Raw genomic sequence first — 25,900 nt, forward strand, 5'->3', positions numbered from 1 at the left:
AATCTATTTCCACACAAAGCGACTGGACCCCCCTTACCGATATGTTGTGTATCGTTGGTCCAGACATCGCCTCCCGTGCCTCTCCTAGTAAAGGACACGAGGCATATGCCGTGCGGTCTCGTGCATATATCGGTAACTAAAGACGCCAACGGTATGGAAATGAAAAGTGGACAACAAATCCGTCAGCCTGAAATCAGATTCACCACGAAACCACCTACGTGGCGGCCATATTGGAATGGTCCAAATAGTATATAAACAGTGTGAAATTGCTAAGAATTACCATATGGTTTCTAATAAGAAATTTGACATAAAAAACTCCTCTGAGATTAGCCACAATGAGAAATATAATAACCATCATGGTTCTAACTAAAGGACACAATATTGGGTGATTGGATCCTATAATTATCTGAAGAAAAGAGAAAGATAAATCTCTAGAAATTGTAAATGAGATATGGGAGGACGCGAGTGCACATATCCGTTATATCTAAGTGTCTGAAAATTCTTGCTTAAGTGTATGGGAAGAATCCAACATATTCAAAGTCTTCCATCTCAAGGGTACAAATTTGAAGAAGAAAGGAAAAGAAAAGCGAAAAACAGTATAATACAACTAAATACAGTTAGGCATTGGAGAAAACATTACATTATATAAATTTTCGCCAGAGTGTTGCATACGTCTATAATCAGTTTAAATAATCATACGGCATAACTTAGTGTGTACATTATGAAGTAAATATTTACTTATTAACATTATGATCATGAGAATATAGTTGTTCACACAGTGTGGCAACTGTGTGAACTCAGTCGCCCAGGAAGTAATGAAGCTCATGGTCCACATTAAGCCCTAGTTCTGTACTGCGCAGTCTAAGGATCCAAAGTGCCTCACGTCTGCGAAGAGCACGCTCCCTATTGCCTTCTCTCGGGTGTCTGTAGGTCTGTTCGATGCCGAAAAACTCAAATTGTTTGTGTGTAGTCTGGGCAGGGCATTGTGTTAAGTGTGCAGCAATGGGATATTTAACGTCGCCCTGCTCCACTGCTCTTATGTGCTCACCCATTCTTTCACATAAAGTCCTAATCGTGCTGCCAACGTATCTTCTTTTGCATCTATACTCTATTATGTAGACAACAAACTTAGTCAGACATTTGATATTGGATTCTATTTTGTATGTTTTGTTCCCAGGTCCCTCAAATTCTGTTTTGTGGTTGCATGTCCATTTACAGGCACTGCAACTGTTGCATCAATGGAAGCCTTTCGTTCGTTGTGTCAGCCTAGTTTCTTTTCTTTCTAGCCTCGGGTAACTTGGGCTCAACATGTTCCTCAGAGACATTCCCCGTCTATATGTTATGGTGGGTCTGTCTGTGATGTGGTTACTGAGAGATCTGTCTGCCCTAAGTAAATGCCAGTGTTTTTTGAGACTGCACATTAGTATACCTGACAAGTTGTTCTAGCCAGTTATTACTCGTACGTTGTCTGCCCTGGTTTTTGGCTCTCTGCATTCCTTTAGTGTGTCCTGTCTTCTGACCCTGTGTATCCTTTGTTCTGCTTTCATTAGTATGTCCTTCTTATAGCCCCTGTTCTGGAAGCGAGCTAACATACTCTTTTCACTCTTCAAATTCTGGTTCGAAACTGCAGTTGCGTCTTACTCTAATGAGTTCACCATAGGGAATCGCCCTGATTTGATGAGCAGGATGGGCACTAGATGCGTGTAGAACTGCATTGCAAGCTGTTCTTTTGCGAAAAAGTCTACTCTGTATCACATGGTCCCTAATGTATAGTTCTACATCCAAGAATGATATTTTGCTGGTACTGTGTTCAAAAGTAAACCTAATGTTGTAGTCATTGTCATTTAAGTAAACAAAGTAATCTGTTAGTTTGTGTGTCGTGCCTGTCCAGATCATCAGGCAGTCGTCAATATACCTGCCTCAGTACAAGATGGAATCGTTCCACTGTGACCCCATGGGACCCCAGATCCTCATCTCCTCGAACCAACCCATGAAAAGGTTCGCGTACGAGGGAGAAAATCTGGAGCCCATGGCCACTCCTTGCTTCTGTCGGTACCAATTCTCCTTAAAGAGGAAAACATTGTTGTCAAGTATTAGCTCAATCATTTCCATCAACATTTCTGTATGGCTCCATGTACTTGCTGACCTAGTATTCAGAATATTTCTAATTGCCCCTAGGCCAACGTCTCGTCTTATGCTTGTGAATATGGCAGTCACATCAAGGGTGACTAAAGTCATGTCTTCCTCCCAGTTGAGGTCTGCCATAATCCCCAGGACATGTTTTGTGTCGCGTATGTAAGACGGCAAATTTCTGACTAAAGCTTGCAGGAAAGTATCGACATATTCAGAGATTCTCTCTGTAGGTCCCTCATTACCTGATATTATGGGTCTGCATGGCGGGAAGGGCAAGTCTTTGTGTATCTTTGGTAGAGTATATAAGCAGGGGTATCTCGGTCTGTCCACCCTCATGTATGAAAGTTCCTTGTCATCGAGTAACCCCTGCCCATGCCATTGTCTCAGATGTCTGTTGATGTGATCTTTGAGTGCCCACATTGGATTATTGGAAAGAGGTTCATAGCATTGCTGATCATTGAGTTGTGATAGAATGTCGTTTTCATAGTCGCTACTGCGCATCACTACTATGTTTCCCCCTTTGTCTGCTTCTTTAATTGTAACATTCTTGTCACTCATAAGTTCCCTAAGTGCCTTGCGTTCACCGTGTGTCAAATTGTCTTTCTTGGTCCTGTCTTGTGTCTTTTTATTATTGTTAATGTGTTTGTCTAGGTCTGCAATCACTAATTTATGAAAAATGTCTATGTTGTTCCCTGAGAATAGTTGAGGTGTCCACTTTGATTTGTCTATCAGTCTACTGGTAATGCTGGCTGAGAAGGTGATATGAGGGTAGTGGCTGTCCTAAAAAATGGACGACAATGTGAGGAAAATGGAATGACTATAGAGGCAATCATTCCCTGCTCCCCTCACTGGTGCTGGTTCTGATATATTGCTTGCTTGTCACTCCGAATCAAATGTTATTGTTTGCAATGTGGTGGAGGGAGGGAACACTGGGACTGTTTGCTGTTGAGATCAAAATTGCCTTATTTGGCCATGCCAGTGTACAACAGTATGTTGTTTTCTTCGTCTTTTAAAAAAAAAGAAATTGCCATGTGTTAAAAAGATTTATGAAAAAGAAAAGAATGCAGACAGTCCTCATGTCGAATATTGCGCATTAGGGCAAATAGTAGTGTCAAGTTATTAAAGGTAGCTCTCCCTGGCACAAAACCAGACTGTTTAGGTACCACCTGGGATTTCATCAGAGGATTAAGTTATTTAGCAACCACATGAGCCATGTGATAATGGTCAGTATGAACCAAACACCTGGGGATTTTAACCTAGTTTCATAATTAGCAATATTAATGGCTCTCTGACTGTACGATTTTCTTAATATTGTTAGCTATTGGAGAACATGTAAGCACACGTCAGTGGTGTGGTTTTCTGTTTTACTTTTGGAGTAAGTAGACTCTCTCAGGCATGATCCACGCTCGTTTCAGAGTTTTTCACAAGTTTTCTAGGGTATCCCCTCCGCATTAATGTTTTGCATAATATTTTTCCATTCACAATATTGTCTTCTTTATTTGAACGATTTCTTCATATTCTTAAGAATTGCCCAGACTGCAAATTTTGTTTGAGTGTTTCTGGAGGACTACTCTCAAATTGCAATAGAGTGATTTTGTACGTAGGTTTCGTATATAGATTGACTAGAAGTTTGTTGTCTTCTACAAAAATCCACATATCTCAAAAATGTAATCTTTCTTTATTGTGTGTCATAGTAAATATAAGGTCAGCTGACCTACCGTTTAGCCATTCATGGAATTCTGTAAGGGTGCTCTCAGGGCCATTCCAGCTGAAGAACACATAGTCAATATATTGATGCTAGGAGGTAATATGTTCCTTAAACATGTTCGCCTCCCCATAGATCCATTTGTCCTTAAAAGGTGAGTACCATAAATCCAACCCCTCAAATACCAAAAACGTTCTACCTTATGCTTTGTCCAGGCGACAATTTATTACCTTTTTAGAAACATCATCTGATTCAAGTACAGATACAAACTTAGGCGTACAAGGACAGAATATTGATCATTCTGGACAGCAATCTTTTTTAGCGAGAAAAGGAAGGAGAGGCAGGAGCAACAGAGGTTGAGGGAGGGGGAGAGGCAGAGTTACCCTCCCAGGAGAAATGCAAACAAGCAGAAGGTAAGACTTGTAGTTCTTATTTTCAATTTATTTCAACAATATCTAACAGAAGCTGAATTATCTTTGCTGTCCAAGGGACATCCATTTGTACCGTCGGGAAATCAAAATCCAGTCGAGTCCACAGTGGAAATTCTACAATTTTTAAGAAAGATCAGACTACAAATATATTTTGCAGACAAGACAAGACAGTCAAAGCACTACTGTCCTAAAATATAAACCATCTTTCTGTCCCTCCATGACAGATATGCCCCCAGAAATCTTAATGTTTGAGGAGACCAAATAAAGGGACGTTGATTCACTTTACCAGAGACATTACTTCCTCAAGAAAAGCATCACGAAAGAGGATGAGCAAGCACTATCCTCCGTATCCACAAACCCCCAATTGATAATTAAGTCAGCAGAAAAGGGGGCTGGGATAGTGATAATGGACAGTACCAAATACGAAAATGAGGAAATGAAACTATGAATAACATCAATACCTACCATAGACTAGAGACTGAGCCCACGGTGGAGTTAAAACATAAGATCGCAAGCACCATTAAAGCGGCAATGGATAAAGGGTGGATCACTGACAAAGAATGGGATTATTTAAATAAAACCAACCCAAGAACACCAGTATTTTATATAATGCCTAAAATTTAAAAAAAATGTCATATCAGGCTGTGGATCCATTTTAGAGCCATTGGCTAACTACATAGACTTCTTCTTAAAACAGTTTATAGTGAAAATGAAATTGTTCATAAAAGATTCTATGCATTTCATCAACACATATGAAAACAAAAAAATTTGATTCCTCGCAAGAAATCTTGGTACCTTTAGATAAGGAGTCATTGTACTCAAATATTCCCCAAGATGAAGCTTTGGCAGTGATGAAAAATACCTTGAGCAAAAGAATTCAACCACACATGGTGACCACTGAATTATTTATAAAACTAGCCACTTTTTGCCAAAAGAAAAGAACATTTTCATTGAAAGATGAGCTGTTCCTACAGACTAAAGGAGTAGCCATGGGCTGTGCCTTCTTCCCAGAAATTGCAAATATTTTTATGTCATGCTTTGAGAACAAATGGACTATGGGGAGGCGAACATGTCTAAGAAACTTATTACATCTTGGCATCAGTATATTGATTATGTGTTCTTTGTTTGGAATGGCCCTGAAAGCACCCTTACAGAAATCCATGAATGGCTAAGTGTTAGGTCGGCTGATCCTACATTTTGTTTGACACACAATAAAGAGAGATTGAAGTTTTTGGATATGTGGATTTTCGTAGAAGACCACTAACTTCTAGTCAATTGATATATGAAACCTATGGACAACAACACTCTATTGTACTTTGAGAGTAGTCAACAAAAAACACTGAAGAGAATTTGCTATATGGGCAATTCTTAAGAATCAGAAGAAATTGCAAAAAAAAAACACTACTTTGTGAATGGAGAAATATTATGCACAACATTAATGGAGAGGGGATACGCTAGAAAACTTCTGAAAAACTATATGAAACTGGCTTGGTTCTGTTTTGTAGTTCCTATAAACCTATAAGGATCTGCGCGTTTAAACAACATACACTGTAGGATTGGGGTAAAAATGATTCTAGACAACCCTACCGAGTATGTTAGTCTGTATACCAGCTAGCTCACAGTGCCACTAGAAACCCCTCTTACCAAGGAGAGAATAGTTCTTGGCAACTAACGAACATGACAAACCTGATCCCTCAAGATTGTGGAAACCGTGTACTACTTTTCGCTCACTTCGTCTCAGAGAGATACACAGAATAAACGGTGGGGACGTTTTTCAATAAGCATTTATTGAACCATCATCATTCTAGTGTAAAATAGGTGTGCTGAAACAACCATTAGACACTAACAGATATAAATGATTATAAGCACTAACAGAGTAAAAGGATGGTAGATTTCTACCATCGTGCCAAAACAATGACTACAGGCAAGTATATAAATTACATGACGATAAAATGCGTACTCCTACGATGCAACCCTAACTAGATGTACCTAAGTTTACCTAGCCTGTATGTGGGTGTAAAGTCAAGAATCCCTCTAGGATAAAGTGAACCCCATTACCTGAAGTGAGAGACTGCGGAACCCCGTCTTGGTCTCAAGATGGACACCCCGCAAGGGATGTCAGACCACTGCGAGCTGGATTGTCTGCGTGCAGGAGCCTCAGCGTCTCGCGTCAGTGTGTCGGCATGGAAGTCCTTTTCTTCTCTTCTCCTGTGACTATCTCAGCAAGAGATGATGTATATATACCAAAAGTGTTACCCCCTGGGGATATGCCTTGCTGTGTCATGTCAGACTAGGATGACGGAAGGAATGACCCTTGTACATAGTTATTATGCAGGAGATGGTAGGCTTGCTGTCCTGGTGTGATTCCAAGAATCCTTATGCGTAGTGAATGAGGCTTAAGCTTTTCAGAGAAAAACCCCATGTCCTCTTTGGACATAACCGTAACTAGGTAAAATGTCAGGACTAAGAAACACTATGTAGTGCAATGGTACGGAGAATATAGGTGAAGGGTTAGGTGGTTACCTGAGCCTATGTTGGGGTACCTATATGAAACATAACAGTTCACGTCCAGAGAGAGTCTACTTACTCCAAAAGTAAGACAGAAAACCCCACCACTGACGTGTGCTTACATTTTTTCCAATGGCTTTAAACATAAAGAAAATCATAAATTTGAATCTTAAATTACATAATTCTTTTAATTTTCAAAGACCATTATTTGCATTCATGAAGGATACAAATCTCCGGCAACATCTGGTTAAGGCAGTCAGGAAAACAGAAGATCAAACCTTACTACAGATGCTAGGACTTCCGCCAGTAATGGGACACTACAAGTGCAGTAATTGCACAGCATGCAGATTCAGTAAAAATAGCAAGTGCATTATGATTAATGGGAAAACTTGGTACCAGAATGCACTGTCCATTTGCAACACCAAAAATTGTGTTTATTACATGATGTACCCTTGCCAAATGACGTATATTGGCCAAACTACTCAAGCTGTAAATAGTCAGGATCTTACAACATTGATCTAGAATAAGATGCAAAACAGAGGGAGCCCCATTGGTCTCACATGAGACAGCAGGGCAACAGAAAATGATATAGAATGGTCAGTTCAATATGTAACACCTAAAGCAACTAAAGGGGAATCTATTGAGAACCTACTGCTTGGAACAGAAGCCCGCCTGACGGCTAGGGCATCAACCTCGAATCTGGGGAACCGGTTTCACCAGGTTCGAGTCTCGGCAATGACGCTGAACATCCTGTGATTCTGGGCAAATCACTTAATCTCCCTGTGCCTAACAAAAATTAATGTGTCCTCATGTAACGCAACTGGTGCTAATTATAACGCTCTGATACCCAATGCCGGGTCAAGTTTGCGCTATATAAAACTCCGTAAAAAAAATAAAAGATTTCATACTGCTACACAAGTGCTAAATGAACATGATAAGATTTGATCTTTGATTAATGTATGATGTTTCCTCAATAGATGAGAATACATGAACAAGGCACTGATGTAAAATGCAATCATTGTGTTATTGATCAAGTGATATGATGGTTAAGACCTTTTATATGATGTATACAGAAGCTGGCAGGGATTGACCTGCTGAATGCGACAATGCACCCATTGTGGCTTTTGATATTCCTTTGTTCCACTGAATGATGGGCTCTGTTGTTCATGGAAAAATGATTTAGCACAATCTGTATATTCTATGTATATTAGTTACACACTGAGAAGGCTCGAAGTAAAATTTATAATGAAAAATGATTTAACACAATCTGTATTTGGTTATATGTATATGAGTTACAATGTGAGAAGGCGTGTTGCAAAATGGATAGGTAAGGCCTGACAATATAGCTCTCTCCATAGCGCATGGGCCATGTTCGGAAACAAGTAATTGATGACCATGTGCCCCTTCTTTGAATTTTTGATATTTATATTACCTCAAGGCTCAATAAATCCAACAGAAATAGAAGCAGATCAGGCATTTGTATGGTTGACGTTAGTGACGTGTAAAACAAGCATTGGCATAGCCAATAGGTCTCGCTTATAGGACCTTTTAAGTGTTTAGCCATGCAACAGTTGGTGTTGTTGCACTAAGGATATAGTGCTGCATACCTAAATACCTATAAGGTCCCAAAAGCGAGACCTATTGGCTATGCCAATGCTTGTTTAGGACTTATGCCCTGGTGGTGATCAATGAGGGAATACAGGCAGGTTTTTAAGTGCAAACTAGCAAGTCACCAGTTGAGGCAAGTCAAAATAGTAGTAGCAAAATGGAAGGTGTAGTACTTAGGACATGGCTTCAGGCACCACAACAGTTACCAAAGTGCTGTGACTAGTAAGATACTTCGTTTAAATAGCATTGGAAACTGAAAAATGATGACTGACAAGAAATAGATGTTTGTTTCTATTTCACCGGTGATTTACTTTTAACATCAAACGTAAAGCGTGGGTGCCGCGATTATAGCAAAAGTAAAGAAATAGATGTTTGTTTCTATTTTTTTACTTTTGCTATAATCGCGGCCCCGGCGCTTTACTTTTAATGTTAAAAGTAAAGCGCTGGTGCCGCGATTAGCTTTGCGCGAAAGTGAAAGAAAAGCAGAGGTGGAGCGTCGCGCGCGCGCTTGTGCGCGTGACCGCAACCTGGTGGCCGCTTTGGAAGCACTTCCAAAAGCAGCTTACTAAATGTCTCGCCAGAGCAGCGCTGGCTCAGGCTAGACCTAAAAACTATAAACTAATGACCAATAACTTGATTTACTGCTAACCTACGGCCGCAATAACCTCATGATGAGCCAAATGCGAGGTACTGTTCAGTCGTTCCCGATCAATATCACACAATTAGAGTAGAATGCATTCACTTCCGGGGAGGACAAGGCTTAAACGGAGGAAGTTGATACGGACACACCCTCACCAGAAGCATATCGGGAAGAATGGGAAGGCACTAAACATAAGTAATAAAGTTCTTATTTTGCCTGATGACAACAGGTCTGAGACGCATCCATTAAGAAGAAGGGCATGTCTTTGGGAAGAGAGCGATCCACCCATATGGAAAATTGATCAAACGACTACGGTCGCAGTATTTGTACCGTAGCCACGTATAGAGGGGAATGTTTGTTTAAACCATCTCAAGTTAAGGTGTGATCTGTTCTTTTGGCACTTGACTATCTATAAGCATGGGTGCAATGGGATGTGTGTGATAGTCATTTTTTGGCTTCCCTTGTCCTATAGATGTACTGTAAAAGTTGTTTTGCAGTGATTTGTTGCAGGTTATAACAGATGGAATCACGCTCCTCTGGGGCCGCATTACTAAGACCACACAGGTAGGAATTTAAGACGGCTGCAAGGCTGCCTAGTTTTTAGTGATGTGTCCTCACGCACGCTCCTTCGTTACAATACTCCTACTAAGTGGAACCCCCGCTTAAACAAGGTGAGTCCCACTAACATTTTTTTGCAGAAAAATGTATGGTAGGCATGTGGTCACTGGGCCACTTTGTTCTGATCAAGTGAGACCATCACGTCAGGCACTTTAAATAACAGCTATATGTTTTGCGGCCCTTGATGCAGGAAAGGCATGCGGTCACCGGGTCATTTATTCTCAGCTGAGCCACAACGAATAGAACCACGCGGATATTTAGGATTGGGGCACATATTAGAGCGGCTGGTTCCTTCCCTTTTAAATGCACACAGTGGGTGATTTTTTTTTTATGAAAAAAGGAAAACACTTCTTGTTTTTTGGCACTTTAATATCACTGTATATATCCCCACAATTAAGACTTAACTGGGTTTTCACATATATGTTTAGTGAGACCTATAATGACAGAGGATATTTGTTGATCTTTATGTTTTATTTGAAGGAAACAATCGCCTGAAACTGTGCAGGCCGAAACACATCAACATTTTCTGAAAAAGGAGTCTACAACTAATGAAAAGGAATAGTTAGAAAAACACCAATATAAGTATAACAACATATAGGGTTTTCACATTAGATTGGGTGGTAATTGGATATTTATGTGGACGACCTTCAAAACTGACCCATCACATATAAAAAAGACATGGGCCTGCAGTGTTATTTGAAAAACATATGAGGAAAGAGTGTATATTTCCTTTAATAGCTGAACACTTTCTGTATCTTTGAATGTTACAATTTATGTAAGAGTTAAACATTTAATGAATGTTAGAGATGGATGCTATTTAGCAGCAAGGAAAAATAAAACTAAAACAAAAACCAGATTTGCAGCTATCTTGAGTAGTTTTTGATACAACCTTTTGAACTCATGTGAAGTTTCTCAGCTATTCCAAGAATATCTAATAAAGAAACTATTGTTGATTTAATGGTGCATATCATTCCTCCCTTGTTGGCCACCTTTCGTCTTGTTTATATCAGTTTGCCCACGGCCTCTGGCCTAGAGGGTTACTTCTGTTCTATACAGATCTCTTACTGTAGGGGTCAGTCTTCTCCACCTCAATCGAATCTTTGTAAAGATCAGCGAGTCAGGGGGCTAGAATCGCTTTAAAGGCCCTTATACAATCCAGCCGTCAGACCATCCAAACCAGTTGAGTTACCACCCTCCAGTCCTTTGATAGCTAGGATTTTTTCTTGTGCATCTATTGGTTCTAGAAGAAATATTCTCGCTCCACCCTCAATCCATGCTAGTGTTATTCCATCCAAATATTCCTCTATTTCTACAGGATCAGCCATCAAGCTACTCAATTATAGTTGCTCATAATAATGCAAAAAATCATGCAAAATATTTTCACTTCTTCCAATAATTTTCATGGAGGGACGCTTAATGAAATGAATTACATTAAGTAGACAGGCCTATTTTTGTAACCATGAGAGAGTCTTGCTAGGACCCTCCCCCTCTCCGTATTTACACGCTCGAGCATCTACCGGAAAGAGGCATTCCCCATCTGCCACCTCCCTATGTGTCATCGAGGCCATATTCGTGTCTGCAGGAGTTAGAGAGCGTTGGTCCCCCTGGTATTTCCCTTCTAGTCTCGAAATAACCTTTTCTGCCTCCTCAATTGAGTAGGGATGGAACGTAACACTCCCACCTAATGTCCAGCGTGAATCCCCAAATGTGCACCTTGATAGCCTCCCTCACTATGGAGAATTTGTCGACTGATCCTAAATTTATATAAAAAAAACTCTATAATGACTTTGTAAATCATTTCAGAAGGCACTGTCATTCAGAGCATTTGACTGGAAGAGCCACACACTCTGTTGAAAAAAGGTATGCTAGATCTCTAATTGTTAAAGTACTGAGGAGTGGTCAGAGTGTATGAGGGAGGTAATCAATTCCAGTGACCCATAACGATGTTTCTTTTTTTTTTTTTTTAATTTTAATTTATTTTAAACTAACCACACATGTTGACATACATAGCTGTGCGCCTACAACCCTGAGGCCGGCTGCCATGTTGCAGATAATCACACGTCACCTCAGATTATCCAACATCCCGGAGGCTGGGCATCACTGTGAACAGCCGTTGCGGCACCAAATACCTTCCTTGTTTTCAATCCTGTATGCCATTACCTTTTGACTTTCCCCCCTTGCAGGGGCACAGTTTTTTTTACCTTTTTTACCTTCCCCATTCCCTACCATAAAAGAAAAACCACAAAAAACAAAAAAAACACAGCCCCCAACTAGAACTTAACCCCCACCCCGCCCACCCACTCACAACAGTTGAGGTTTCCTGTCAGCAACTTGCATAAAGTTTATTATTGCGCTCAGCTCCAACCCGCATCCCTGAATCACGAGGCGTCTCAAATCCTTATCATTTGCCTCAGGCCGAAACGGGCCAGTGAGTGAATCATGTGTCCTCCCCACCAACGCTCTCTCAAACTGCACTACTCTCCGGGGCCTCCAAGTTGTTCGCCCCCGCCCCACTCCCCGCAGCCTCCCCACCCCTCCCGAGATATTCGACATATAGCCCCCAAAAAATTTGGGGCCTGCTACGCGGTGGGAGAAGCTCACTAAACCTCTCCGTTTGTGTACAGCCGAAAAGTACATCTCGCGTCCACTGCGCCACCGTAGGTAAGGGGCCCGCATCCAGCAAAGCGCTACTCTACGCTTCGCAATGAGCATACCCATGTCCACCAGCCGTCGTGCCGCCTTGGGTATCACTCTAGAGTGCCCCAGCAGGGCCACCGCAGGGTCTGGGGTTAGGTCTATTTCTGCCACTCTAGCTATCTGCTTATAGGTCGCTTCCCAGAAGTTGCGTATACCAGGGCAGTGCCACGCTAGATGCATAAAGTCAGCCACCGGGTGGTTGCATCGATCACATGCCGACCCATCTCGCAGGCCATACCGATGCAGCCTCTCTGGAGTGTAATAAATCCTATTTATGAACTTGAAATGGATCAGCCTGTGTCTGCCATGCAAAGATATGCGTTGAATCCCCGAACAGGAGTATGCCCACATGGCGTTGTCTATTGCGGTTTCAAGGTCTCTCTGCCAGGCTAACCTAGCCTTAGTGTATTCCTGCGACCTCTCTGACAGCGCCATACGATATAACTTAGAAATTAGCTTATGGGGACTTTTGTGCTTAATGACAAAGGACAACTCCGGGACCTCCGGGGGCTCAGCCATATCGTCCCCTAGTTGTTGCCGCCATGCCTGTCTCACCCTGTGGAATTGGAAACGCTGCAATGGCGTGGCATCATCCGCAATGGCAGCTACCTCATCCCATGTCTTAGCGGCGCCGTCTGCAAACAGATCCCCCATCGTGTGTATACCCAGCGCGCGAAGGGACCTTACCACCCCCTCATCCCTGCAGGGGGACAGCCAGACCGCCCAGTCAAGTGGCATTGCTGGTGAGTATAATAGCGCCCCCACCGTTTGTTGTAATATGCTGTTCGAGGCATGTGGGCTGCTGAATTCATATCTGTGCATAGATCGCCGCCTAGTGTTGGGTCCGGATGTTTGCACGTTGTTGTCCTGGAAGAGTCTTCGAAGTATCCTGAGATAGGTGACTCCTCCCCTGGACCACAGTGCGCATGGGCATCCTCTCCATCCTCAGATTGTTTTTTTCCGCCATTGGGTTCGGATGTGCTCATCTTGACTCAAGTTAGGAAAATTTAGTTTTCAGGCCAAAAGGCCTCTAGTTTTCGTCGGTACAGTTCCTATCGGTATCGACAGTTTACAGGCTAGTTTCGTGATTTTAACAACTTTTCGGATCCATTAAATCCGACCATCGACCGAACTTCGACGATGGAATCGAGGACCCCATTCAAGCGGTGTCCTGTTTGCCACGCCAAATACCCACATATCGACGTCCACCCGGTGTGCAACAAATGCCTCTCACCGGATCATGACGAATCGAAATGCATGGCCTGTGCCCGATTCAGATCCAAGAAGACTCTCAGGAATCGACGAGCCGCGCGACTGGAAGCGCAGCAAGCGGCACCGGCCCCGACCAACATCTTCAGCACCGAGGACGAAGATGTCGAAAGCGTGGAAAATATACCCTCCAGCCCCGCTTCTGAACACGGTTCCAGATCGGAAGACGTAGATGAAGAGCTTTTTCACAGGGAAGAAGCCGACGATGAGGTAGGAGACTACGATGAGGCCTTAGGGGCCGAAGAAGGTAGCTCCGGTGAGGAGCAGGGCCTACCCGTCCAAATGGAGGATATCCCAGTGCGTCAGTCGACGGCTCCGGTCGAGGGATCGCCTTCGGGCCTTACCCAAGACCAATCCAGCAGTTCTTCGGCCCCGCCCTCTGGTCCGGCAACGGACATACAGCGAGAGCCATTATTACCTAAAAAGACTGGTTTCCCTTCCACGAAACCGAAACCAATCGTCGCACCGGTTCAACAGAAACCGAAAGTGAAACTGACACTGGTCGGCTCGAGGCCCACCACACCTTCGACGCCAGCCAAACCCGTCGGCTCCGACCGCACCAAAAGGGACTTCGGTACCGAACTCGCTGCAGCCGATGTCGGCGCCGACCCGAAACGAAAAGCCATCGGCACCGCCAAAGCGCCTCGGCCCCCGGCACCGAAGCAGTCGGCACCGGCCACCAAGGTGAAAATGACCACTGCATCGCTATCCACCTCGAAAGCAGCGACTACGGTCCATTCATCGACGCCGTCGACGGCTACTACCTCTCCTCGGCTCGATGACCCGGTGACTTCGAAGAAGTCCACACCGGCCTCTACGGAACCACTCGGCGCCAAAGAACCGTCGGCGTTCCAGGTGTGACAAGTGGCAGCGTCCTTGCAACGCATCAGGGAAAAAGCAGCCCTCCAGACCTCGTCGGGCTCCGAACCGAAAAAGGCACAGAAGGCACCTTCGGCACCGGCCAATATCACCTTTGGTTTGCCGCCACCCACGGCGCCGAAAATGTTCGAGATCAGAACACGGGTTACCCAGACAAGGTCCCCATCTACCGAACACTCTCCTACTGGGACATCACCGTCCCACTTCATCGACGCCGACACCGGCAGGCTCATGCTCCGGAAGCGGAAGATCACTGCCGGACAGGCTTTGGACTCCTATAGGATCCCGCTAAAGCAAAAGATGCCGGCGGAATCGGAACCAGTTCTCTACGAACAAATCCACACCTCTTACACAGATCCACAGTCGTTCTCCCCGACGCACTCCGACACAGATGCAGTGGAGGACTACATGGGGACGACACCACCTACCCCGGGGACATGGACCCTGAGGGCCAGCAAGACCCTGATCAAGTCTGGGATGACCCTGTAGACCCAGGTGCCGCTCTGGATCCACAGGACACGCAACTTTATGGCGCAAAAACGTCCCCCACAGAGGACACTGCTGCATTCAACGCCCTCATCGAACGTGCCGCAGCCAATCATGGAGTGCAACTCCACTCCGACACTATCGAGGACGATTTCTTGGTGGACACTTTCGCATCCTCCGAGAGGACTGTAAAGACTCTGCCCATGTTGAAAGGTGTCCTCAAACCAGCAAAGGACATTTTCAAAGAAACCACCAGGGCAAGGGTAATAAACCCCAGGATCGAGAAAAAGTATAAACCCACACCTGGGGACCCCACGTACATTAGAAGCCAGTTGCCTCTGGACTCCATCGTAGTTGCCAATGCTCGCAAACGGGCACACTTGCAGACACCTGGTGATGCTCCTCCCCCCGACAAAGAGTCCAAGGTCCTACAGACCTCTGGCAAAAGGATTGCAGCCCAGGCAGCAAACATATGGCGCATTGCCAATACACAGGCGCTCCTAGCTCGCTACGACCGCTCACACTATGACACGTTAGAGACCCTACTCCAACACCTACCAGACGAGTATAAAGAGGCAGCGGAGCTCCTCATCAGGGAGGGACAACTTCTCACAAACGCCTCCATCAAGTGTGCACTAGATGCCGCAGACACTGCTGCAAGGGCAATAAACACCAGCGTCATGCTATGACGACACGCCTGGTTACGGATCTCCGGATTCAAACCTGAGGTCCAAAATAACATCCTCAATCAGCCGGTCAACCCCGACTACTTATTTGGACCGGAGGTTGACACCACCTTAGAAAAGATAAAAAAAGACACGGACACTGCGAAGTCAATGGGGGCTCTGCAAACGCAGACATTTCGTAGTGGCTCCTTTCGTCGCCCCGGAAATAGAGGTGCAGGTAGAGGACAGGGGGCACAGCAAACCTACAATAAAGGGGGCACACAAAGTTCCTACGATAAAAACACCCGAGGTGGATATCGTGGCTCCAGCACCAAAGGCAGAGGACGTGGTTACGGCAATACCAGGTCCTCCCCCAAAAACAAACAGTGATGCCCTCTCCCTTCCCCCCAACCACATAACACCTGTCGGGGGAAGGCTCCAGCGGTTCCTGTCCACGTGGAATACCATCGCCACGGACAGGTGGGTCAAAGATGTTATCCAACACGGTTACTGTCTCGAATTAACCTCCACTCCACCCACCATACCGCCAAAGCAACGTCCTATGTCCTCAGAGCACTTAACGTTATTACAGCAGGAAGTGCTAAGTATGCTGCAAAAAGGCGCAATAGAGGTCGTGCCCGTCAACCAACAGGGAACAGGGGTGTACTCTCTGTACTTCTTAATACCAAAAAAGGACGGGTCACTCAGACCCATCCTAGACCTCAGACCCCTCAACCACTACATTCTCTCAGAGCATTTCCATATGCTCACCCTACAGCAGGTTCTCCCGCTGCTCAAACAGGGAGACTTCCTAGCCACACTAGACCTCAAAGATGCGTATTTCCACATACCCATACACCCGTCACACCGAAAATATCTCAGGTTCACTATTCAGGGGCAGCACTACCAATTCAAAGTCCTCCCCTTCGGCGTGACAACAGCACCCAGGGTTTTCACCAAGTGCCTAGCTACAGTAGCTGCACATCTACGGAGACAACACATCCACGTCTACCCTTACCTGGACGACTGGCTTGTTCAAGCTACGTCAGCCCAGCAATGTGCCAGCCACATGTCCCGCACCATTCACCTTCTTCACAGTCTGGGATTCTCACTAAATTACCCAAAATCACATCTCCAACCCGCACACGTACAACAGTACCTAGGTGCGACCATAGACACTCTGGCAGCCACAGCTCAGCCAAATTTAGTGAGGATCAACAGCATGCAACTGCTGATCTCAAAGTTCAAACCTCAACACTCCCTTCCTGCGCGAGTGTTCATGCAGTTGATAGGCATGATGGCCTCCTGCATTTTCATAGCCCCGCACGCGAGACTACATATGCGCCCGCTCCAGGAGTGCTTAGCACGTCAATGGAATCAGGCTCACGGGCAACTAAAAGACCGAGTGTTGGTGAGCGGTCGGGCATACAACTCTCTGCATTGGTGGAATCCACAAAACCTTTGCAAGGGCCGACCGTTCCAAGAGCCTGTTCCACAAATAATACTGACGGCGGACGCGTCTCTCCAGGGATGGGGAGCTCATGTACTCAATTACACAGTGCAGGGACTATGGACAACACAGCAAAAGAAGATGCACATCAACCTTCTAGAACTGATGGCGATCTTCCTGGCAATGAAAGCATTCAAAGTACACCTGTGCAACAAGGTCGTGTTGATCCGGACGGACAACATGACCGCCATGTACTACATACAGAAGCAGGGAGGAACACACTCTCCACAGTTGTCTCATCTGGCTCAGAGCATGTGGAAGTGGGCCATTCAGAGGAACATATTCCTCATGGCAGAACACCTCCCGGGCAAGGACAACCAGATGGCTGATCTGCTCAGCAGACACAGCCACCAGATGCACGAGTGGGAGCTACATCCATCAGTACTCCAACCGTACTTCCAACAGTGGGGTCATCCAGAGATAGACCTATTCGCCACAAGCAAAAACGCAAAATGCCAAAGCTTTGCCGCCAGGTTCCCACATCCACAGTCGCAGGGCAATGCGATATGGATGAACTGGTCCGGCAGATTTGCGTACGCTTTTCCCCCAGCGCCATTAATACCGCTGGTGGCACGCAAACTGCGACAGCACTCACTGACACTCATCCTAGTTGCTCCCACATGGGCGCGCCAGCCATGGTACACCACCTTTCTGGAACTTTCCGTGGTGCCGCATCAAAGGCTGCGGATCAAACCCGCGCTTTTGACGCAGAACCATGGAGAAATTCAGCACCCAGATCCGCAACAGCTGAACCTGGCAATCTGGCTCCTGAAGTCTTAGAGTTTGGCTACCTAAACCTGCCACCTGACTGTATGGAGATCATTAAGGAAGCCAGGAGACCCACTACCAGAGCTTGCTATGCAGCTAAATGGAAGAGGTTTGTCATTTACTGTAACAACAATGACATTAACCCGCTAGACGCATCCATTCAAAATATAATCTGTTACCTCTTACACCTCTACCGATGCAATCTGGCATACACCTCAATACGTATCCATTTGACCGCAATAGCAGCCTATCTCCAGAACAGGCAGCACCTCTCTTTATTCAGAGTGCCTGCCATCAAAGCTTTCTTGGAGGGACTTAAACGAGTAATTCCCCCAAGACACCCACCGGCACCAGTGTGGAACCTCAACTTGGTCCTCACCCGACTGATGGGCCCACCCTTCGAACCTCTACACTCATGTGAGATTCAATTCCTCACCTGGAAAGTAGCTTTTCTAGTGGCAATCACTTCGTTAAGAAGAGTTAGTGAACTCCAGGCACTAACCATTCAAGAGCCATTCATACAGGTTCACGCAAACAGGGTCGTACTACGTACCAACCCCAAATTCATGCCTAAAGTTATATCGCAGTTCCACATGAATCAAACTATTGAACTGCCTGTTTTCTTTCAGGATCCACAAAATGTCGCTGAAAGAATGCTCCATACACTAGATGTCAAAAGAGCCCTCATGTACTATATAGACAGGACTAAACACTTTAGGAAGACAAAACAACTTTTCGTTGCCTTTTCTCCACAACCCAAAGGCAACGCCATCTCCAAAGCAGGTATAGCCAGATGGATCGTTAAATGTATTCAAATTTGCTATCAAAAGGCTAAACGCACATTAACGATTCCCCCACGAGCCCACTCAACACGTAAGTTAGGGGCATCCATGGCTTTCCTGGGAAACATTCCTTTACAAGATATATGTAGAGCAGCCACATGGTCCACTATACATACATTTACCAAACACTATTGTGTAGATGTACACTCAAAACAGCAGGCAGCTGTAGGACAGGCTGTTCTCAAAACTCTTTTTCAGACCGCTGCAGCTGGCACTGGTAGCCGCCGCTAATAGGAGGTACTGCTATGTATTCTATGCACAGATATGAATTCAGCAGCCCACATGCCTCGAACTGAATATGCTACTTACCAGTATGCATCTGTTCTTGGCATGTAGGGCTGCTGACATTCATATCGCCCACCCTCCTCCCCGGCGCCTGTAGCAGCTGCAGCTCTCAGAATTACTGTATAGCATGGTCATCACTTTCTGTATCTACTCCATCACTGCCACAATGGCGAAAAACAATCTGAGGATGGAGAGGATGCCCATGCGCACTGTGGTCCAGGGGAGGAGTCACCTATCTCAGGATACTTCGAAGACTCTTCCAGGACAACAACGTGCAAACATCCGGACCCAACACTAGGCGGCGATCTATGCACAGATATGAATGTCAGCAGCCCTACATGCCAAGAACAGATGCATACTGGTAAGTAGCATATTCAATTCCATGCATGCCGGGTCGAGTTCAATGAGTCTAAAAACCCAGTCCGACGGTCCAGCGCTTCAAAAATAACCGCTGGAAGCGGGAGCGGAGCCGCAAACAATTTCTCTAATTTTAGGTATGGAACAGCGTCATCACCATGTATCCAGCTGTGAGCCTGAGCTCCCTGCGCAACCCTGTAATACAGTTCTAGATCAGGTGCCCCCAGGCCGCCCAGGTGGTAGGGCAACGTCAAGACGCGCCAGCTAACACGAGCCTGCTTACCAGCCCACGCCAGCCGCAACAGTGACCCAGTCAGTCTAGCAAAGAAGGCGCGCGACAGCACTATAGGGATGTTGACAAACAAAAATAGGAATCTAGGAAGTACTACCATCTTCATAATGGATATTCGGTCTATCAGCGAGAGGGGTAGTTTGATCCAAGTCTCAACATCATCTTCGAGTTTGCTAATGGCTCTGCCGTAGTTCTCGGAGAGCACTACCTCCGAGTCCATATGCAGTTGGATTCCCAGGTATCGGACCGAGTCGTCCGACCACTGGAGCGGATACTCCATCTCGAACGGGGTAGTAACCGGGGTCAGCGGGAAAGCAATGGATTTGGTCCAGTTTACTCTCAATCCAGAGAGCGCCCCCAAATGAACCACCTCCCTTAGTACCGGGGCCAGGTTATTCTCCGGGTCCCTAACGTATAACAGGGTATCATCAGCGTACGTGGAGACCACTATCTTATAAGTAGGGAAGTTGATTCCTCTGAGACTGTGATATTCTCGGAGGGCGCAGGCCAGAGGCTCCGCCACAAGGGCATATAGTATAGGCGACAGGGGGCAGCCCTGTCGTGTCCCTCTCGAAATGGGTATAGCCTCCGTAACCTGGTCGCCCAGACGTATCCTCGCAGTAGGTCTCTTATATAACACCCCGATCAATTGCAAGAAGACCGGGCCCAACCCCATTCTTGTCAGAACCTGTCGCATGAATGGCCATTCTACCGAATCAAAAGCCTTTTCCATATCCAGGAAAACTGCCAGAGCATGCGTGTCCCGGCGTACATGCTGCATAGTGCAGAACACCGTCCTCAGATTATACGTGAGGTTCCTGCCTGGCACGAACCCCGCCTGTTCCGGGGCAACCAGCTCCGATGTGAGCAGGGCCAGACGCGTGGCCAAGACTTTCGCGTATAGTTTAGTATCTACGTTTAACAGTGACAACGGCCTATAAGAACTGCATTCCTCCACCGGCTTACCCGGTTTGGGAATCGCCACTAAAATAGCCTCTCTCATGGATTGAGGAATGTATCCCTTAACGCACATGTCATCAAACAAAGTCGATATGTGTGGGAGTAGCTGGTCAATGAATGCTCTGTAAAAGGCCAAAGCGAGACCATCCGCCCCCGGGGCGCTTTGCGCCTTCATGCCCGCCAGTGCCTCCAAAATCTCATCTTTCTCTATGGGGAGGGCCAGAAATTCCCTATGCTCATTCGTGAGGAAAGGCAGCTTAATATAATCCAGATAGTCCCGGATGCTCTCTTCCATATCGGTCTGTTGGGAAGTATAAAGATTAGTATAATACGACTGAAAGCGCGCCGCAATGTTAGCCTCTTCCGTTAAGAGCGCGCCTTCCTCCGATCTGACCTGGGTGATGGCAGGTCTACTCCTACGAGCTTTTAGTGTATTAGCTAGTACAGATCCAGGCCTATCGCCCTCCCCATATACTCTGGCTGTGGCGTACTTCCCTAAGTGCAGCACCTCCGCATCCGCAGCCTCATGGTATTCTGCTAGGAGAACCTTCATCTCCTCCGTAATGCCTGCCGACGCATCTAAGCACTGCTTATACTCCAGGTCCCCCAGTTTGCGCTCCAGTTTCGAAAGTCTCTGCCGGATATCCCACAGCACCCCCGAGTGTTTGGCCATTGCTACCCCCTAATGTAAACCTTGAATGTTTCCCAGATCGTCTGAAAGCTATCAACGGAGTCCACATTGGTGTCAAAGAACAACGCGATATCCTCAGCTAGTTCTTCCTTAAAAAGGGGGTCCAGCAGCGGGTATGGGGGGAACCGCCACAAAAACGGCAGAACGGACTTTCTGGGCGCCGCTAAGAGCAGCAGCACCGGGGAGTGATCAGATAGCGTGCACGGTAACACCTGGCATGCCCGTACCTGCGGCAGGAGAGACGCTGACGCCAACCAGTAATCTATGCGCATATGCAAATTGTGATAAGCTGAGTAGTGTGTGAAGCCCCCCCTCTCAGGATTAAGAGTTCTCCACACATCCGCCAGACCCAAACAAAGCATTTCCCGTCCTATAACTTTAGCTGCAGCCGACTGTGTCCTTGCCGGGCCTCCAGATCTGTCCAGCTCAGGGTTCAGGACCACATTAAAGTCTCCTCCCCACAACACATGCTGCACCCCGCAGTCCCTCACCGTGCTCGCCAACGCCGTGTAAAATTCCGGGCAGTCATAGTTCGGGCCATAGGTATTAACCAACAATAAGTCCAGCCCTCTGCCCTGAAAACGCAAGAGTACGAACCTGCCTGCACCGTCCACAGCCAGTAAATGCGATCTGTAGTCCGTCCTGGGGTGAACCCAGGTCAGAACCCCCCCCGAGAGTGAGTGGTGAAACCGGCCGCGTGCGCATTACCCACCATCCCTCTAGTGCGCAGCATAGGGCTATGGTTAGGGAGATGCGTTTCCTGTAGGAATGCAATATCTATTTCATGCCTTTTAAGGTAATGCATAACTTTGCGTAGCTTCCGATGGTCATTCAGGCCCCGGACGTTCCAGGTCAGCACTCTAATAGAGCCTAGCAGTCCGGATGTATCTATGTAGTTAGGCGTTGCCATTCTCTCTGAAACACAAATCGCTTGCTACTGCGTGCCGCATGAAGGAAGGGCGCCGAAGTGAGCAATTCAAAGCATACTGACCGTGTAACCTCATGACTAAAAAAATGAAACCCGCCCCCCCTCCCCCACCCACCGCAGACCCCCCCCAACTTGGCCTTGCAGCATCCCGTATAGGGACAACCTACACCTCCCGCCACCTTACCCCCAACAAGTTGACCCCCCCCCCAAGTTGTGGAATTCACTCGCGGGCAGAGGTCGCTCAGTTCTTAGACTATAGCGGGTTAGCACCTAGTACCAAATGGCGACCCCCCGGTGCGGCAAGCGAATATCTGCCCCCACGCCATACCGTGGCCTCGTCAGGTCGTACCCCTCCACCAATCCCTGCTTCCCAGACAGCCAGCGAGGTCCCCGCGTCCCGTCCAGTATACATAACAGGATAGCCAACCCGCCGGGGCGTGATCCCTGTGCTCAGGCTCAGCTCACCCAAACCCAGTTTGTGTACGCTCAGCTGGCACTAAATACCTCAGTCTATGTGCCTGCGGCAGTCCAGTCTTCTCGATCGCTTCTCACCTTATCCCTCCCCACCCTCCCAACACCACCTGCTCAAACCTACTCTGGAATCGTAAAATGCGTCCCTTTCTTGCCTGCCAGCCAGGGTCAGTCCTGTTCGTCTATTCCGCCGTCCATTACTTCCTCCTGCCGCCGCTCCTCTGGACTCCGCCTTTGCTCCTTATTCCAGTCTTTCAACGCTTTCTGCAGTGCCTTAGCGTCAAGAAAGATGTGTGATTTACCCTGTCTGTTGACTCGCAGCTTAGCCGGATACAGCATCGCATAGTCCAAGCCCAACTCCCGCAGCTGTTTTTTGGCTGGAGCGAACTGACGCCGAGCCTCCTGTACTCTGGCAGTGAAATCCGGGTAGAGCGAGCTGGTCGACCCCTCGTATGCCAAAGTCTTCTTCTCCCGAGCCACTCGCAGGGCCGCGTCTCTGTCCCGATAGTTCAATAGCTTCGCTATAATCGGTCGAGGCGGCGCTCCCGGAGGGGGCCTGGGGCCCAGGGATCTGTGCGCTCTCTCCACTACAAACATTCCTGAAAACACATCTTTACCAAGCAGTTCTACAAGTAGCGACTCCACAAAGCACTCCATTCTGCCCGTTGACGTCGTCTCCGGTAGGCCGGTGATGCGCAAATTGCACCGACGGGTACGTGCCTCCAGGTCTTCTGTTTTGTCCTGTAGTACCTGCATAAGGCACCCAAGTCTCTTTTGGTCCACGTCCAACGAAGTCTGAGCTCCTTCCACTTCCGAAAGGCGTTGATCTGAATTGTCCAGTCGCTCCTCATGTTTATCAATGCGCTCTCCCATACGATCCATCCTATACGAGAGGTCGTCTATCTTGGCACCGAGGGAGGCGATACCACTCCGCAATCCTCTTTCCATGGACAGCAGCAGACCCCGTATATCTTGTTCTTCCTCCGGGAGCACAGGAGTGCCCCCAGCCCCCCCTCCGCCGGAGTCTGGGTTCTGGGGCGCCTCTGTTCAAATGTCAGTTTCGACTGGGACTTGTCAGTCTTACCCATCGTGGGTCTCGCCTCTGTGTGGCCACGCACTTCACTCCTCAAAATTTAACCAGTAGCGCCAACCCAGATGTCACTTCGCGCAGAGAAGCTCACCAGCTCCTACTCCCGTCGTGATCGTCTCCTGGGGCTCAGCCCGAATCGTCGCAATCTCAGCGTCGTTAGTAGTCCCCTCTGCCGGCGTATAGGCCCAGCTTCCTAGTTCAAGCCCAACGTACCGCAGTGCGTTTCTCCACTCAGCCCCTCCACCTCTTCTCCCTTCGAGGATCCAAAGTGTTAGAGAACTGGGAGGCATGCTGGGGGAGGTTGCCACACTGATTCACCCCTGCTCCGAGTGTCTCACCACCTGCTGTTGTTTGTCACCGCATCGGGGCCTGCACTCTGCTCACTGCGCCGAGGTGCCTGCCGCAGTCCGAGGTCTAGGTCTCCATGCTACGCTCGCCACATTACACCGCGACCAGCTGCACAGCTGCGTCACCTCACGCGGCCGTGGGCCGCCTCTCCCGGACCAAGGCCGGCCTCCATGCAGTAGCTTCTCCTGGCCGGCACCGTCTCCCAGACAGCTCGCCTGCAATTGCGTCCGCGGCGCAGATCCAGCCGCTCTTATCGCCGCACGGCCAGTGACCGGGAGTCTCCTGTCGCGGGGCCGTTGCCTCCCGCCTCACATACACTTCCTCGTTTCGCCCCCAAACTGCGCACAGCTTTATTCTTTCGAGCCGACAAGTCCGGTCGCCTCAGCTCGCCTATCACTGGCGGTCGCGGGAGCATCAAATTGGCCACTTGCAGCCCGAGTCACTGCATGCAGTGTTGGAGCCGAGCGCCAAGGTCTGCTCTTCCGGTACCCCCGTTTTGAAGCTGCGCCCTAGGCCTCACCTCCGGGTGTCCTCTCCAGGCCCAGGCAACGGTAGCAAGCGCCAACAGGAACGGACCGCCACTGCACGGCCCCCCTGTCCGCACGCACAGCGACGCAAGGCCGCCTGTGCGCGCACTCGAGGCCGGGGATCGGCGGCCCTGCACGCCTCCAATGTCGCCGGTCTCCGCCTCTGGCCCTCGGCACACCCCGGTATCAAAATCGCGTCTGCTGGTTGCACACCGGTCTCGTCGTTCAGCCAACCAATTCGGCTTCAGTTTTGAGGCGTGTGGGGCCGGATAATTACAGGATCGTCATGCCGCTTGCCGGAGCTCCGGGCTCAAGCAGCCATCTTCGCTGCGAGCTAAGCTCCGCCCTCCCCATAACGATGTTTCTATTGAAGATAACTAGAAGTCCATTCTGGACTGGGTATTGTGGACAGCGGAGTCGTCCGGTTGTAACTGCCACCTCAGAATATGTTTTTTTCCCCATGTTGCCTCTACAGTGCCATGACCTCTGCAAAAAACTCTGGGGAGTAAACATTTGGACCATAGATATTCACGATATTAACCGTAGAGTTGTGCAGAACACCCATCACAAAGGGAGAGCGACCTTGGAGATCATTGTGTACATGTAGAGGGTTACAAATCAAGCAATTCCACCCCATGAAGTAGATGCTGTATGAGGCAAAATATCGAAATTGCCTCCAGCTATATGCAAAGGAACTAACCTAGCCTGGGTCCAAATGCATCTCGTGACGCCCCCCTCTATGCTATGCCATGCCTTTCCAGGTATGCAACTATCAGCAATCAGCAGCTGCTTCTTAGGGTTGTTTATGCCTTGTATATTCCATGTCAACATTTTAATAGCCCTTATATGGAGAGAAGTGAAATGTAACCCACCAGCGGTTCAGTTTTGATTTGGTGTGTGGTATCAAATTGAAACAGCTTCTCCTACCTGGCTCCCCATTATTTGAATCGCTTACCTTCTCACCTTCGGTAGTGCTCGGACCATCTTCTTTTTAGGAAAATAGTTAAAAATGAACTCTTCTGCAACTAGTTCCTTCTGGCCTGTGTTCATTCACCAATAGCGCTGAGATACTACTTTGGGGGGTGATTCATGCAGTAAATTAAATTACAATCACAAACAGCTAGTCTTAGGCCTGTACTTGATCCCCCCCTCCCCACTATGACTACCCCAACTTTTAGTGAAGCAATCCCCT

At 47.4% G+C, this 25,900-nt stretch overlaps 1 protein-coding gene across 4 annotated transcripts in view; it reads left to right on the forward strand.

The window, feature by feature from the left end:
- The window catches only part of ZFAT (zinc finger and AT-hook domain containing), a 1,096,910-nt gene that overhangs the window by 332,566 nt on the left and 738,444 nt on the right, over positions 1-25,900 (forward strand). The gene's annotated exons all lie outside the window — the stretch shown is intronic.

Source organism: Triturus cristatus, chromosome 5_1 (genome assembly GCF_964204655.1).
Source record: "Triturus cristatus chromosome 5_1, aTriCri1.1, whole genome shotgun sequence".
In the NCBI taxonomy this organism is placed as follows: domain Eukaryota; kingdom Metazoa; phylum Chordata; class Amphibia; order Caudata; family Salamandridae; genus Triturus; species Triturus cristatus.